The 17907-nt window shown below is 40.8% G+C and overlaps 1 protein-coding gene across 5 annotated transcripts in view; it reads right to left on the reverse strand.

Annotated features, from left to right (window-relative positions):
• The window catches only part of EPB41 (erythrocyte membrane protein band 4.1), a 111757-nt gene that overhangs the window by 69343 nt on the left and 24507 nt on the right, over positions 1 to 17907 (reverse strand). The window contains exon 1 of one of the 5 annotated variants that reach the window (XM_079985922.1): positions 14696 to 14715. The exons of the other annotated variants lie outside the window; for them this stretch is intronic. The gene's annotated coding sequence lies outside the window, so the exon portion shown is untranslated. Of the gene's footprint in view, positions 1 to 14695; positions 14716 to 17907 lie in introns of those variants that run through there. 5 annotated transcript variants of the gene reach the window in all.

Genomic DNA, 17907 nt, shown 5'->3' on the forward strand with positions numbered 1-17907 from the left:
AGCTGAAATCTGCCATTCTGCTTGTGCAAGGCTATCCTTGCATTTCAAGAGAGCAGGGGAAGAGTGCATCTTTCACATTTCTGAAGTGAATGTTTTCTGTTATTATCTTAGTAATCTTCACAACAACACGGGCCCCAGTGGACTCAGCAGGACTTGCTTCTGTAAGTTACTGCTAACGAAACAAGGGCAAGGCAGCATAAAGCCAGCATGCATTTTAGTTTAAACTTAAATGTGGATATTTTTCATTCAATTTCTATGTAAGAAACACATCTGAAATGGGATATTTCCTCCTAAATTAAATAGAGAAATGTAATTTCAGTACATCAGGCATGTTGAAGAGGTTGATCGCGATTGCCCAGTTGATCGCAGGGGTATCTTAGATTCTCTCCCAAAAAAGCTCAACAACTTAAACCCCCCCCCTAAAAAGCTCAACAACTCTTGGGTAGATCACAGCTGGTCTTTTTGTACTGTGAGTAGATCGCAGTCTCTTGGGAGTTGGACATGCCTGCAGTACATGATACCCTTTACCCTGTATCATCCAAACCCATCAATTGATATCATTGAGTGGAGCACTGATAGTGGCTCCCCTTTGGGCCAAAATCACAACTTATGTCAATGAAGAGTTGTGTCTTCAGTGTTCTGTTCTAAAGACAACTTCATGGAACTCCATACCACAGGAAGTTATAAACAGGCACCATTCCTACTGAGTTTCAGACACCTGGTATCCTGGTTTTCTCTGTTAGCGAACTTGAACCCACAGCTCTAGTTCTGCTTCTCAGACTTTATTTTTATTATTATTATTATTATTACGGCTATTAGCACGGCTATTACAAACACAAAAGCACAAAAGTATAAAAACCAATACATCTAACAACAGAAGGGGAACACCTCGACGCAAGGGTGGGTCATTGAGCAGTGACAAATAACGGCTTGGGGCCCGGAAAGATCCAGAAGGGACGGTTCGCAGAAAATAAAACTGGAGGTGAGATCCGTCATGCAGCTGCTTCTCAGATGTTTTCCTTTTTGAGATTCTAAATTCTTGAGGTTTTACATTTTGTAGGTTTAATTTATATTTTATATTTTATTGCTGTAAGCTACTTTGCGACCTTTATGGTGAAAAGCAGGGTATAAAATTTTAAAGAAATATAATGCCTGTTTGCTGAAATTGGAAAATCACCATTTGCAGTATTTCACCATATAATAAAACAGCTTTTCAACTAGTTCAAGTTCAGAGTCCATTCTTTACACCAGTAAAAATTATCCAGCCATCCCCGACTACTCTGGTAGCCAATATTCATTTTCAAATGGTATAAATTTAAAGTCTCTTGACCATACACCTCTGAAGAAAAGTGCTTGGAAAAATAAATAAGGCTGTTTCTTATTTATAATTACACCAGATAGTGCAATGAGAGCTAAGATGGCCTGATGAAAGTATATGAACAAACATTTTCCCGCAACCTGCTGCCCTTCTGATATTTTGAGCTACAATTCCCATCAGCCAATGGCCAGGGATAATATCAGTTGTAGTTCAGCCTGGAGAATCCTGCAAATAATTATACCATCATCATACTGGGCTCCCTGCTATTTAGCTTGTGTGATGGAACTCCATCCTAACTGTGATCAGAGAAACTCCTTTCCTTGATAGTTTTAAACAGGCCTTTAAACCTCACTTTTTATTGAAGCTGTTAAGAATTATTTTACCTGTCGTAAGTTGGATACGCTAGATGGCCACTTTGTTGTCTTGCTGGTCTGTATATTTTTAGGATGCTAAATTGATTCTTTAAATGTTGTGATAGGTTTTTTGTGTTTATTTTATGGATTTAATAGAATCATGAAATTGTAGAGTTGGAAAGGACCCCCAAGGGTAATCTAGTCCAACCCTCTGCAATGCAGGGCACTTTTACCCAACGTAAGACTCAAATCCACGACCCCTAGATTAAAAGTCTCATGCTCTAATGACCGAGCTATCTAAGAGGCAGAGCCTGCTTGCTTGAGTGTCTATTTTATTTGTATACCACGTTGGGAGGCAACTGCCTGAAAAGCAGCGTAGAAATATTTGAAATGAAGTGAAATAGATATGTTTCCATTCAGCCCTATCATTAGAAAGAATGAGGGGACACAGGCAGCAGATGCTGGGGATGTGGGGCAGGATTGGCAGACACAAGGCTGTTTCTCCTGAGCCTCCTGGTTCCCTTCGGCTGGAGGATGTTTGTAGGCTGTGTTACCTGTCACACATCACTAGGCTAGTCAGCTGCCCAAAGGTGTCATACACAATACTACGCTGCTGCCAGTACTGAAATAAGATTCAGCTTATATTCTAGTCTGTCTGAACTTAAGAGTGGTAAGGGTCTTAAGAGTGGTATCTTGTCCTTCGCCTCTGAAAGCAAAATGTCTTGGACTGGTCCTACCATTCAGAGAGAAACAGAACTATACTTTGGGCTGAATGCCAAAACAACCTGCTTTGTTATCGAATTCTATCCAATCAACTGGGGAAAATACAAACAAAAACATCATGCCTTAGAAATCTTTCCAATCTACCACTCATGGCTTTGAAGTGGGGAATGAGGTATTAGTTTATGTGCAACTGCAGCCCTAATTGCTATTTCTACAAAGTAAGCAAGACACGCCTTTAAAAAAGCCATTTCCAGTTTTAAAAAGTAAACTTGGGACAACAAAGATTGTCGCAGGACTGTTTATACTGGCCTGTTGTATTCACAGGATATACAATTCATAGCTGGGGTTTGCTTAGATAAATTAATGTCTCTAAGTCTTCCTGAGAATAACAATACTTTTTACAGGGAAGCCTTAGTAGCATCAGCCAAATAAGCTTAGCAGGAAAAACAAGAGGATGCAGAGATGGGCACATACAAGCAGTTCCTTTTCCTCTTATCTCCTTTGCTCCTTCATTGTGTTCTTATTCTGTTTTTAGACCCCCTAAGTATGATCACCTGGAGTCTTTTTTCTCTCTCCTTTCAAATGAAACCTGGCAGCCTTAGCAGGATGTAAAACAAAGCACTTTTTAATTTTAAAAACATAATTATTTTAGAAATAATTAACAGGGAACTTTTTTTAAAAAAAAAATCTAAATAAACAACGAGATGGAGCCAAACATGCCCTTCTGCTCATAGAAAGCTCTTCTGCTTATGGAAAAGTTTTATAGCTAACACTAGTGCCTTGTGTGAGAAAAGTTAAACTAAATGCAATTTCCTGCACAAGCAGAAACATGAGATCTGTTACAGAACCTATTATAGCACTACACAAATTCTTAAGCGTTTGCAAAACAGGCCAGTTGCTATATTCCTTCCGTTCATGGTTTTTTGTATCCAACCCTATAATCTGTCTCCAAAACATTATTACCACTATAAATGTCACACACATACAAAAATCCAACCTCAAAGTCAACCAAGTTCTGTCTAGTTCTGTAATTCAACAGCAGCCAATGGGGTACAGTGGGGGCAGAAAAATGAATAGCAGGATATCTTAGGGAAAGTAGCACTAAGCACACAGAAAATGTGAATAACTTGACCCAAACATCATAGTAGACGGGGGAGGAGTTAATCTGCTTTCTAAGTGAAAGGCAGAATGCTGGAGAGTTGCTTCTGTGGTGAGAGTATGAATGCAGTTCAGAAACAAATCTCTAAGACGGCTTCTTGGTCATTTTGCTTTACATTGTTTGGTTTGATTTACCATACTCCTCTCTTATATTAACATTATGTTCACCACTCTGAGAGCCTTTGAGTCAGATAAGGTAAAGATAAAGGGACCCCTGACCATTAGGTCCAGTCGTGACCAACTCTGGGGTTGCGGCGCTCATCTCACTTTATTGGCCGAGGGAGCTGGCGTGCAGCTTCCGGGTCATGTGGCCAGCATGACTAAGCCGCTTCTGGCGAACCAGAGCAGCGCATGAAAACGCCGTTTACCTTCCCGCTGGAGTGGTACCTATTTATCTACTTGCACTTTTGACGTGCTTTTGAACTGCTGGGTTGGCAGAAGCAGGGACCGAGCAACAGGAGCTCACCCCGTCGCGGGGATTCAAACCGCCAACCTTCCGATCAGCAAGCCCTAGGCTCTGTGGTTTAACCCACAGCGCCACCCGCATCCCTAATTGAGTCATATAGCAGTATACAAAAATATCATAATGTAGCATAATATAACATCCTGAATGGGATGTGGTAGTAATATGGAAAAAACAAAAAGACTCATTGCATTTTCACATGGAACCCTTTGTTATTGAGCAGAGGCTACCAGGCAAGGGACTGTTTATGAGCACCACTGTTTAAAAACTGTGGAAAAATTAAATTCTTTCAGCTTGTTTGTGGCTGAAAATAATTTTAAAAACATATGCTATATAAATTGTTTATCTGTTGATAACTGTGGGGCACAATCAAGCCAACTTCAGCACTTTTAGGTCTCACTGATTTCAAACAGTAAAGTCACATATTTCACATATTTAACTAAGCCGTCTTTCTAGATCATGATGAAGCAGCAGCTTTAGACAAGATTTAGATTTATACAATCATTCAATTGTCTGTTCAGCCATGAACTTACTGGAAAGCGACTTTCCGTTTCAGTTCCTCATTTGTAATCTAGTACCTCATAATGTCACTGGAGGATGAGTGGTAGGGCTTGATAATCTCACCTGCTCCTCTTGCCAGCCTCAGAGGCCAAGATGAGTCTGAAGCCAGAGCTACAGAAGCAGGCTGTACTCTGAGCTTGGATAACCTATCAGGCACAGAAGCAGAGCAGGCTCAGAACTAAAGGAGGGAGGTGGAAGCTTGCATCCACAACTGAGGGGCACTCCAAGCTCAGAGCACCAGTTGGGTTCAGAGGCAACTCAAACTTCTCTGCCTGCCTGCGCCAGCTCTGAGTTATTGGGAAGAACTTATTTTCTACCCTCCTCCCAGTTCCAAGGTTAGAGCTCGGAAGAGGATGAGTTATTTATTGCTTTCACTTCATTCTGCATATGAGAAAAGGGAGAAAAAGGAGAGAATATCAGGAAGAATCTCCCAATTTCTTTTAAATGTTCATACTCTGAGTATATCCAGGTCTTTTCCAAAGTGGTACATTCCTGAGCTACATCCTTGCGTTAATGTTGTTGTTGTTGTTTAGTCGTTTAGTCGTGTCCGACTCTTCGTGACCCCATGGACCAGAGAACGCCAGGCACTCCTGTCCTCCACTGCCCCCCGCAGCTTGGTCAGACTCATGCTGGTAACCTCGAAAACACTATCCAACCATCTCGTCCTCTGTCGCCCCCTTCTCCTTGTGCCCTCCATCTTTCCCAACATCAGGGTCTTCTCCAGGGAGTCTTCTCTTCTCATGAGGTGGCCAAAGTACTGGAGCCTCAGCTTCAGGATCTGTCCTTCCAGTGAGCACTCAGGGCTGATTTCCTTCAGAATGGAGAGGTTTGATCTTCTTGCAGTCCATGGGACTCTCAAGAGTCTCCTCCAGCACCATAATTCAAAAGCATCCATTCTTCAGCGATCAGCCTTCTTTATGGTCCAGCTCTCACTTCCATACATCACTACTGGGAAAACCATAGCTTTAACTATACGGACCTTTGTTGGCAAGGTGATGTCTCTACTTCTCAAGATGCTGTCTAGGCCTGTCATTGCCCTTCTCCCAAGAAGCAGGCGTCTTTTAATTTCGTGGCTGCTGTCACCATCTGCAGTGATCATGGAGCCCAAGAAAGTAAAATCTCTCACTGCCTCCATTTCTTCCCCTTCTATTTGCCAGGAGGTGATGGGACCAGTAGCCATGATCTTCGTTTTTTTGATGTTGAGCTTCAGACCATATTTTGCACTCTCCTCTTTCACCCTCAATAAAAGGTTCTTTAATTCCTCTTCACTTTCTGCCATCAAGGTTGTGTCATCTGCATATCTGAGGTTGTTGATATTTCTTCCGGCAATCTTAATTCCGGCTAGGGATTCATCCAGCCCAGCCTTTCGCATGATGAATTCTGCATATAAGTTAAATAAGCAGGGAGACAAAATGCAGCCTTGTCGTACTCCTTTCCCAATTTTGAACCAATCAGTTGTTCCATATCCTGTTCTAACTGTAGCTTCTTGTCCCACATAGAGATTTCTCAGGAGACAGATGAGGTGATCAGGCACTCCCATTTCTTTAAGAACTTGCCATAGTTTGCCATGGTCGACACAGTCAAAGGCTTTTGCATAGTCAATGAAGCAGAAGTAAATGTCTTTCTGGAACTCTCTAGCTTTCTCCATTATCCAGCGCATGTTTGCAATTTGGTCTCTGGTTCCTCTGCCTCTTCTAAATCCAGCTTGCACTTCTGGGAGTTCTCGGTCCACATACTGCTTGAGCCTTCCTTGTAGAATTTTAAGCATAACCTTGCTAGCATGAGAAATTAGTGCAATTGTGCGATAGTTGGAGCATTCTTTGGCACTGCCCTTCTTTGGGATTGGGATGTAGACTGATCTTCTCCAATCTTCTGGCCACTGCTGAGTTTTCCAAACTTGCTGGCATATTGAGTATAGCACCTTAACAGCATCATCTTTTAAAATTTTAAATAGTTCAGCTGGAATACCATCACTTCCACTGGCCTTGTTATTTGCAGTGCTTTCTAAGGCCCATTTGACTTCACTCTCCAGGATGTCTGGCTCAAGGTCAGCAACCACACTACCTGGGGTATATGAGACATCCATTTCTTTCTGGTATAATTCCTCTGTGTATTCTTGCCACCTCTTCTTGATGTCTTCTGCTTCTGTTAGGTCCTTTCCACTTTTGTCCTTTATTATGGAAATCTTTGTACGAAATGTTCCTTTCATATCTCCAATTTTCTTGAACAGATCTCTGGTTCTTCCCATTCTATTGCTTTCCTCTATTTCTTTGCATTGCTTGTTTAAGAAGGTCTTCTTGTCTCTCCTTGCTATTCTTTGGAAATCTGCATTCAATTTCCTGTATGTTTCACGATCTCCCTTGCATTTTGCTTGCCTTCTCTCCCCCGCTATTTGTAAGGCCTCATTGGACAGCCACTTTGCTTTCTTGCATTTCCTGTTCATTGGGATGGTTTTCGTTGCTGCCTCCTGTATAATGTTACGAGCCTCCATCCATAGTTCTTCAGGCACTCTGTCCACCAAATCTAAATCCTTAAACCTGTTCCTCACTTCCACTGTGTATTCATAAGGGATTTGACTTAGATTGTATCTTACCGGCCCAGTGGTTTTTCCTACTTTCTTCAGTTTAAGCTTGAATTTTGCTATAAGAAGCTGATGATCTGAGCCACAGTCAGCTCCAGGTCTTGTTTTTGCTGACTGTATAGAGCTTCTCCATCTTTGGCTGCAGAGAATATAATCAATCTGATTTCGATGCTGCCCATCTGGTGATGTCCATGTGTAGAGTCGTCTCTTGTGTTGTTGGAAAAGCGTGTTTGTGATGACCAGCTTGTTCTCTTGACAGAACTCTATTAGCCTTTGTCCTGCTTCGTTTTGATCTCCAAGGCCAAACTTGCCAGTTGTTCCTTTTATCTCTTGACTCCCTACTTTAGCATTCCAATCCCCTATAATGAGAAGAACATCCTTCTTTGGTGTCACTTCTATAAGGTGTTGTAAGTCTTCATAGAATTGGTCAATTTCAGTTTCTTCAGCACCAGTAGTTGGTGCATAAACTTGGATTACTGTGATGTTAAAAGGTCTGCCTTGGATTCGTATCGAGATCATTCTATCATTTTTGAGATTGCATCCCAGTACAGCTTTTGCCACTCTTTTGTTGACTATGAGGGCCACTCCATTTCTTTTACGGGTTTCTTGCCCACAGTAGTAGATATGATGGTCATCCGAACTGAATTCACCCATTCCCGTCCATTTTAGTTCACTGATGCCCAGGATGTCAATATTTATTCTTGCCATCTCATTTTTGACCACCTCCAACTTACCCATGTTCATGGTTCTTACATTCCAGGTTCCTATGCAATATTTTTCTTTACAGCATTGGACTTTCCTTTCGCTTCCAGGCATATCCGCAACTGAGCGTCCTTTCGGCTTTGGCCCAGCCGCTTCATCAGCTCTGGATCTACTTGTACTTGCCCTCCGCTCTTCCCCAGTAGCATGTTGGACGCCTTCCAACCTGAGGGGCTCATCTTCCAGCGTCATAACTTTTATATGCCTGTTGTCTTTGTCCATGGAGTTTTCTTGGCAGGGATACTGGGGTGGCTTGCTGGTTCCTCCTCCAGGTGGATCACATTTGGTCAAAACTCTCCACTATGACCTGTTCATCTTGGGTGCCCTACTCGGCATAGTTCATAGCTTCTCTGAGTTCTTCAAGCCCCTTCGCCACAGCAAGGCAGTGATCCATGAAGGGGCCTTGCGTTAATACATTATTATTATTATTATTATTATTATTAATCAGAGACTGGAGTTATTTGTTAAATCTGTGAATTTAGCTTGGATATAGGAACATTAGAATTGTAGAATGCTTTTCAATAGTAAAAAATTAATAATAGTTTCCATATCAATCTGTGAGGAATACTTTTAAACATTACAATAACCCATGATGCTTGTGGTAGTACATATACTGAACACTTCTTTTGTTCCCCAATTATGATAGGCTCTGCACAGTATTAGAAACTGAGATACGAAAGCTAGGAGCTAAATGATACCTTAAACCTAGGTTATGGGCACAAGAACGGAATGTCTAGGCACTCTTTTTTATAACAAGAATACAAAGCTGAAAATAAATAATCTTATGTTCATTTTTCACATGGTCTAGTCCTTCCCTTGCCCACCCCCTAATATTCTTAAGAAGTCTCTTCTCTAGTCTTCAGAGAGTGGCTGGAAGTGGGGAGGCAGAAAAAGGTCCTCCTTTCCTTCCACTCTGCAGTTTTAATCTGAAATCTTAGGCACAGTACTGCGCCCAGAGCTCAGAAACTGCTCACGCTAATGAAATTCCCTGTCGCAAATTTGCCTAGAACAATGGGAGTTTTGAACACTAACTCTGAAACCAGCCCATGGAGATGCAATACTATTGGCAGGAGTCTCTGGTTTTCCTGTATACCTTAAAGAAGTATGTCAAATTTGTGACCTAGTGTGTCACAAATAGATCACTGTCAGCACAGCTGCGCACCAGCACGAAAGCTATTTCCTTTGGAATAGGGATAGGCTGAAGACTATGCAACAGTTATGCACATAATGTATAAAGATAAAGGTAAAGGTACCCCTGCCCGTACGGGCCAGTCTTGACAGACTCTGGGGTTGTGTGCCCATCTCACTTAAGAGGCCAGGGGCCAGCGCTGTCCGGAGACACTTCCGGGTCACGTGGCCAGCGTGACATCGCTGCTCTGGCCAGAGCCAGAGCCAGAGCCGCACACGGAAACGCCGTTTACCTTCCCGCTGGTAAGCGGTCCCTATTTATCTACTTGCACCCGGAGGTGCTTTCGAACTGCTAGGTTGGCAGGCGCTGGGACCGAGCAGCGGGAGCGCACCCCGCCGCAGGGATTCGAACCGCCGACCTTTCGATTGGCAAGCCCTAGGCGCTGAGGCTTTAACCCACAGCGCCATCTGCGTCCCCCACATAATGTATACATATGTGTAAAATAAGTGAGGGGCACTGTCTTTTTTACATCTATATTCTTCTTTTCCTGCAAGAAGCTTTAAAAAATGTACATTATTCTGGCCCTATGTTTTATCCCCACAACCCCATGAGGTAAGTTAGGCTGAGAGAGAGTGATGGCTAAAGGTGAGCTTCATGGCTGAGTAGGGCTATGAATGTGGGCTTCCCCAATCTGCTCAACACTCCACCTATTAAAAGAACAGGAACCTGTGGCCATCCAAATGTCGCTGAACTACAGCTCCCAACATCTGTGACCATTGGCCACAGATGGCTGGCTGAGACTGATGGGAGTTGCAAGTTCAGATACTTTTACAGACTCACAGGTTCCCCACCTCTGCACAAGAGAATAGGCTAATATTATCTACCTAGGATATTTAAATTCTTTCCTCAAGCCAGTTATCTCAGCATGCAACAAGGAACAAATATCTCATTGCGTCATTTTTTAAAACAGCCGGCAATAAGTGTTTATGTATTATGAGCTTGTTCTGTATTATATTATATTGGATAAAACACTTAAAGCAGTCAAAATCATATTCTCTTGTTTCTGATGTATATGGTGACTTTAAACACCCTAAGAAGCTATTAGGTGTTTAACATTGCCATTATTATCTAACAACCCTTTCAACTGAGTAGTTAAGCATATCTAGGATGGAAAAAGTGTTTCTGATAGCACTCTGTGATCCTGCCAAAGCCCTGGTCTTGCTGTGGAATGACAAGATGCTGAGTACAACCAATACAATTGCTCTGAAGCACCCTCTCCAATACAGGAAAAAAATGTTTTAGCCCTATAGTATACTGGGGATCTGCATTCTATGAAACCAGCTGGAAGACAGCAGGAAAACAGGTGACAAAAGTTCTGCTGTGAAGCTGGCTGAACGTGAATTGTGCCTATTTGATGGTGAAAGCAGCAAAAAGGAAATATTTTGCTAGCTCCATCACATCTTCAATGAATCATCCAGCAGAGATTTCAGGTCCATGAATTGTTGACATGTGTATCAGTGGACAGTGTCCAGAGCACCTCAGAGACCTGCTGTGATTTGCCTTGCTAGCCACTCTGAAGACAAATTTGTCTACCTCCATAGCAGACTTGACACCACAGTTGACACAGCTCCAATTAAGCAATTCTGCTACCTAGCAGAGTTCAGAATGCATGTACATGCAAGGTCCGATACAGCTTGTTATCAGGTTACTTGAGAGACCATGTTACCCCCTTACATACTCAGTACATTCTGCCAGAGACTCTCCTTGAAGTCCCTAAAATATCAGACACCTGCTGTACAGCAACTTAGAGCAGGGTTTTCTGTGGGGCTGCCTGTGTTTCGAGATGCGTTCTGAGATCCGTGTTCAGATGCTCACTATTTGTAGGTCCAGTTTTTGGAAACAGTTGAAGAATTTAGGGGGAAATTAGTCCACATTTCAATTAAAAATAATTTCCAAAGTTCATATCAAGAATAAAAAACAAGAATATCCAACAACAAACAAAATAGCATAGATGGCATTAATGCAGGGAAAATTAGGACCAACAATAATACCTGAAATCAACAAAGACCAATTTTGTTGTCTTGTGGTGTGCAAATTGATGTATTCAGTGATTTAAGTCATTCAGTCCTCAACTCACATTTACATTATCAATGTAATGCCTCAATTCAGAATAGGTTATAATTTACTCAGACTAATCTGTAAATTTCCATGTTCAATTTGAACTTCTGAAGTCTGGTCCCCTTTCTTTCATCAGTCAAACCACACAGTCCTCCCCACCTCACCTTATAAATGGGCTTATTTTCTCTTTGTTCTTGCCATTAATATTGGATTTCCCTCTTCCTTTTGTCCAGAACTTCTTTTCCAATAGATATCCAGCTGATAAAGATTTCCCCAATGTATCCCTGGTCCCAACCAGCTGCCCGATTAAGCTTCTGTTTCATTTTGTATTAAAAACACTCAACTGGGAAATACTTAATATCCCTGATTCCATTTAGGAGAACCTCCAACGCAGATGTTGCTAGGAAGACAGCAGGGGGGGCGTATGCTATGAAAACCTGGGCCAGTTTTAAAGCAATCTTTTGATTTCCCCCTTCTCTCTGTTGTGCTAAATACAGGCTTCTTTTAGAACCCTCAGACACAGGACAATCAGTCTGCAATTTTCAGTTTTCATTTTCAAAGACAGCCCGTGTGTGTGTTTACTTAGAAGTAAATCCCACTGTGTCCAGTAAGGTTCACTCCCAAATAACTGTTCAGTCTTACTGCAGCTTAAATGATTCCCAAGATGCTAATTCAAACAGGAAACTATATTAAGTAAAAGACAAAACCATCACAATACAGTGGTACCTCTGGATACGAACAGGATCAGTTCTGGAAGCATGTGTGTGACGTCATTTTGAGTGTTTGCGCATGCACAAGCAGCGAAAGCCGGAAGTAACACATTACTTCCGGGTTGCCGCGGTGCGCAACTCAAACACGCTCAACCCGAAGCGCATTCAACCCGAGGTATGACTGTATAGCTAATGTCAAAAACAAAGTAGAAAAGGGGTGGGTTATACAATGGAAACACTGACTGGGCAAGATCCACAATAGCGTTAAGCATGCATCTGTTCATGCCACAGAGATTCTCCTCTCCCCTGTACCCCCAAAATCTACTTCAGGAGTCAGCGAAATTTCCAGAGCAGAATGGAGGGGTGCAGGGACTAGAGTGGGGAAAAGAGAAACAAAAGGTTTCACTTGTGCAAGCAGATTTCCATTGCAGAAATGAGTGAACATCACTGAATGTCATCCACTATGGCCAAGTTCAGATATCATTTTTTGTATTTTGATGGAACTATTAGGAATAATCAGTGTTCCCAGATTTAAGCTACTGTTTCATGTTAAGTGTCTTAGGTTTCAACCCACTTCTCAATGAAATTCAGGACAAAACTGACTGATTTTAGCTGACCTTATTTACCTTTCGTAGGGCAAAACTAGACATTATATGGAAGACCAGTGTAAAATTCACTTTATTTTACTTCATTATGTTTTATGATTAGCACCCAAAGGAGGTTATGATTTGGTCAGAGAAGTGCTGAAGGGGATTTTTTCTGATCACAGTCAATCTCCCAACCTGCTTTTCCACCTGCAGAGAAAAAGATACCACCTTGCTCCCATTGCAATGGAAAAGCAGCTGAGAGGCAATTTTGTCTGGTCTGGAAAAAGCAACCCACAACCATTTCACTGTTTGTGTGATCAAATATGTAGCCTCCCACAAATGTGGGTTTTTTTCGTGTTAGAGTCAGGAAACTTTTGTATTTTACTTCACAAAATTCACAATAATAAGTCATTTGCTTCATGCCCTCAATGCACTTTTTAAAAAATTGCTGTTTGCAATTAGAGAGGCATAACAAAGTCCATGGTTTAGAAATATCTTTCTTAGAGTTCTACAGAATTCTTCACCAGGCTGTTAGAAACTCAGATATATAAGCTAGGCACCAAATGGTGCCTTAAATATATGATCTGTCACCACAACAGAATGTCTATTTGCCATGGAGTTGAACTAGATAACCCTCAGGGTTATCTTCCAATGCTATGATTCTATGATCTCAAATGCATTGCTTGACTGTAGCTTGCTCTTACAATAATTCACTTGTCCCAGTATGCTGCAAGCAGAAAAAACAGAAATGGAAGTGGTATTAACAATGGACTAAGGCAGAGGTTTTTAAACTATGGGTGCCAACCTAACACCCAGAAAACTCCATGTAGTTGCAAATGGACCTTCTCCAGTAGCAAAACATGCCTGACACCTGGGGAATTTCAAACAATGGTCTTGATGTTATGATGAAGAGTTATGAAGGATTTGAAAGCTTACTCACTATTTTCTGACATTCTGGTTGCACCTAATAGGTAATGCCTCACAATGGATTCTGCAATACTTCCTAATCAACACGGCTTCCTTTGCTTTTATCTGTCTAAGACTCTAAGCAAACAACGCATTAGCCTCCAAACAAGTATTCATCTTCAATTTGCACCCAATAAGTTACATCCAGATCCAAAATAATTCTGATTATTAAAGGCATAATTCCAAACATATTACCTATTAGCTTCAGCATGTAGATGTAGCTTACAGCAGAACCAACAAGACAATTTTGTAAAAATCCACATTCAGAGTATAAAGGAATAAAAAGCCACACAAATCCGCTTTTCTGCAAACACTGTTGATATCATTGTTAGAGTTAAAACCACAGTGATGAAGCCCCTTTAAACAAATCCAGCATAAAAATGCAGCGCAGGACCAAAAAGCTGGCTATGATCATACTCTGTGCTAGCCAGAAAATGCCTGGTTTCTGCTGATGTAATCAAAATCTTCTTAAAGCCACCCTTTCTATATTTCCTCAAAAGCAAATTAAAACAAATTTATTTGGTATACTATCATAAGAACTAAGGGATCAGAAGCACTTTCATGAAAAACCCACTTTTTTAAAGTAAACAATTATACCTGATTAGTGAAGTAGGTATATTTCTTATGTGCCAGGTGATTATAACATAGATGACCATCACAAACCTATCAATTTTTCATAAGATAAGCAGTAATCAAAGTCTACAATCCTTGCTCTTTCACATTGTGAACTTAAATAGCAGTAAGGAGCTATCCGGCAAGCTGCATTAAGTAAGCCTGCAATCCTGAAGTGTAAATCCCACCAAACTTAGTAGCTGCAAGATTCACAACCTGATCCTATGTTCACTCAGCAATAAGTTCAATGGAGTTTGTTCCCAAGTAAACATACATATGATGGCAGCCTTGTTTTTATCAGTTTTACTAGATAAGAAACAGAGAAAAGCAGACTTGATGCTACAAGTCCTATGAAATATCAGAACGAAGCTGATTTCAGAAGCACATGCCTAGCTTTGGCTCACAATACATCATGGCTGGGATCCAAACAGCTACCTGAGGTGAACCCTATGAGTTGTCTGCCCAGTAGTTTCCCAGTACTTTTTCTTCTTTCAACACCAGACCTACAATTTTTTCTCCAAAGTTTGTAGTATCAGAGTGAAGCCAAACATTGATTTTAGTTTTATAAATCTGTCATTTTATCAGAGAAAATCACAAGATAGAAAAAAGTTAGTATTATCAATAGTTTTAACATTTACAGTGCATTTCTATACATGCCTATGTAGAAAGAAGTCCCATTTCATTCAATGGCTCCTACTCCCATGAAACCTTGTATAGACTTGCAGCCTTACTACAGCAGACTACAGTCTTCATGTAGCAGAATGATGCAAGAAAACAGGATGTAAAAAATACACTTGACCTTTGTAACACTGTACATACAACACACCCATTTCTGGTGAAGCAGCACAGTTACTTGCAGAAGGAGAATGTTACCAATATAGAGATTTCCTACTGCATAATAAGCAACAGGAGAAATCACTCCCAGAAAGGGACATGGGGCAATATTAGCAGGAAAAGGGCATTTCAGTGAACAATTGCATTCACCTTGCTGTCACTTGGACTACTAAGGATGAATTATATTGCCACCAAATTTCTATATGAAAATCACTTCCATGTGCCAATATACATCACTGAGAGCAAGATTACACAAATATGGAAAATCTTCACACACTAGGACCTACAGGGATATGACTTTAATGTAGACAGATGAATAAATTGGAATAAAGGTGCCAGAGCATACAAAGTTACCCAGTGCATTCCTCAGAGGGTTGAAATAAATGTCTCCCAGATATATTATGACAGAGGTGTGAAGTCTCAGATGCCCGGGGGGGGGGGGTGTTGATGCAACCCTCCAGGCTTCTCCATCCAGCCTTCAGGAGCCAGGCTGGAATGTTCCTTAACTATGATAATACTTGTTTGCCTTGATGGAGTTGGGATATACAGTATTTGTGTGTGTGCAGAAACTTCTAACTTTTGTGTGACTGGACGTAACTTACTATGCAAAAAGCGAAGAGTTACATCCTACCTACTTTTCCCTCTGGCAAATGTCAGTGCTCCCTATCAAAGGTTTCCCACGCAAGATTGCAGGCCCTGAGCTGAGAAAGGTTCCTCACTTCTGTATGAGGTTTTTAATATTAGACATACTTGGAGTCTACATGTTAAAATCAAACGATCTAAGTTAATATCAATCATTTCAATGGGTCTACCATGAGTATAACTTAGAATACTGTATCCTGCATCTCTTAAGATAGAATAAAAAATGTCATCATAGAATCATAGTACTGTAGACTTGGAAGGGAATCTGACAGTCATCTAGTCCAACCCCTGCAATGAAGGAATAGCAGCTAAAGAATCCCTGAAAAATGCCCATTAACCTCTGCTTAAAATCAAAACTTAAAAGCTATACTTATTCTCATTCATTGCTGTAACATATACAAATCAAAATTATTCACTCAAAAAATTTGATTCATTCTATTAAAACAAATAAGATAGAAAGCCAAGTAATGAGGTCAATGCAGAATTCTAATCCTCACTGAGAGACAGGTACAACAAGGTAATCCACAACAGAAGTTGAGATGAGACACCATTCGTGGTCATTAATTAGAGCAAATCCACATCCTTTATTAAAATAACATTAACCCTAAGATTTTCTGTTTGGGTGAATATTTTGTAAGTCTGCACAGGGTTGCTGCTATGTCAGTACTTGTGCCAGTGTAAATACCTGGCATCCTGTGGCTTGTACTTTGGACTACCACCCTCCTGTAAGGGTTCCACTTGTCCCACATCTGTTATGACTTAGGAAACTTTCACATTCCAACATATTGTCAGGAAAACACACAAATGAAATAAACTCCCTATTTTTCCCTCCAAGTGATGACAAGCTTAATTGATGCTTTGAGTTAAAACTGTTTCCACAATGAAAACAATTAGATATTGGTAATATGCATTTTCTGTGACTTTAATTATTTGTGCTGCCTCACCAGAAATGAATTCAAACTCGTTTGGGATTATTTATCGACCAGCCCTAGATATCATGGTCAATGATATTGAAAGTCAAAGAGAAATTGAAGAGAATCAGCAGGGTCACACTCACACTATTTCTCTCCTAACACAGGTCATCAAGCAGGGTGATCACAGTATATAGTTTTACTGTCCTGAGGTGGTGGGCCAACATAAAATTGACAACTTGCAACACTGCATTCAGTGAGCCTGAGCATATCCAATTTTTACTTTGCACAGCAGACCTTAGGAAGAGGTTATAAAACACTTTAAAAAAGCATAGATTATTTAGAAACAAATTCCATTCCACCCAATGGCACACTGCACAGTAATGTGTTCAGAATGGAAACGCCAGATTCAAGATTATTGCTCTCCTAGTCTGTCATGGTCACTGCGAATGAGGATGCAGAGGAGAAAATGACACAACAGTGAATATAGCACAAACTTTTCAGATGATTTGTGTTTTGTGTAAAAACATTTTCCGTAACCTGCTATATTTTAAGTTTATTTCCTCTGTTTTTATTTCCTCTGCTTTAAGCAAACCATAAAGAACACTACAGACCTAAATACTTTCCGAAAATTAATACTTTGAACACTAATTTCCAAAAGGCAAAATAAGATTTATTTTGCCGAAGCAAAAACACGTGTGACCACGTTAGCAGAAATAATATAAGCAAAGAGATAGGAGACCATATCAGTAAAGCACACAGGGAAAATGTGTGACTGATATGAATGAAACTGATAATATTGAACCATGTAAGACCTGTATCATTAAAAAGAGGCTAAGGAGCAGTGTTAGAAACTGAGGTGTGAAAGCTAGGAGCCAAATGGCACCTTAAATCTAGATTATGGGTGCAACAACAAAATGTCAAGGCACACTTTTTATAACAAGAATACAAAGCTGAAAATAAGTGAACTGCACCTAAAATCTTATGTTCATTATGTCCTTCCCCTGCCCACCCCACTAATATTCTTAAGAAGTCTCTTTTCCAGTCTTCAGAGAGTAGCTGGAAGTGGGGAGGCAGTAAAAAGTCCTTTCCTTCCACTATGCAGTTTTAATCTGAAATCCTAGGTGCAGTACTGCACCCAGAGCTCAGAAACTGCTCATGCTAAGGAACTTCCCTGTTGCAAAATACGACTAGAACAATGGGAGTTTCGAACACTGCTAAGGAGTAAACCCTACACAAATCCGGAGTGGAGTCCCTAAAACGGTTGGATGGTGCCAGTGTTCAAAATTAGCCTGGCTATTGACCACATGTGACCAAGTGAAGATGCCTAGTGGTCCAAGTGTCTATATAATAAGCCCATCAAAAGTAGTAGCCTGCACTGATCAAGACCATTAATCTACGGTAGGTTGGCTGCACTGAATTTTCTGCATTTGCCTTCATGTACAGTCATACCTCATGTTACGTTTGCTTCAGGTTGAGCAT

The sequence above is a fragment of the Podarcis cretensis genome, assembly GCF_951804945.1.
Source record: "Podarcis cretensis genome assembly, chromosome: 8".
Classification (NCBI taxonomy): Eukaryota; Metazoa; Chordata; class Lepidosauria; order Squamata; family Lacertidae; genus Podarcis; species Podarcis cretensis.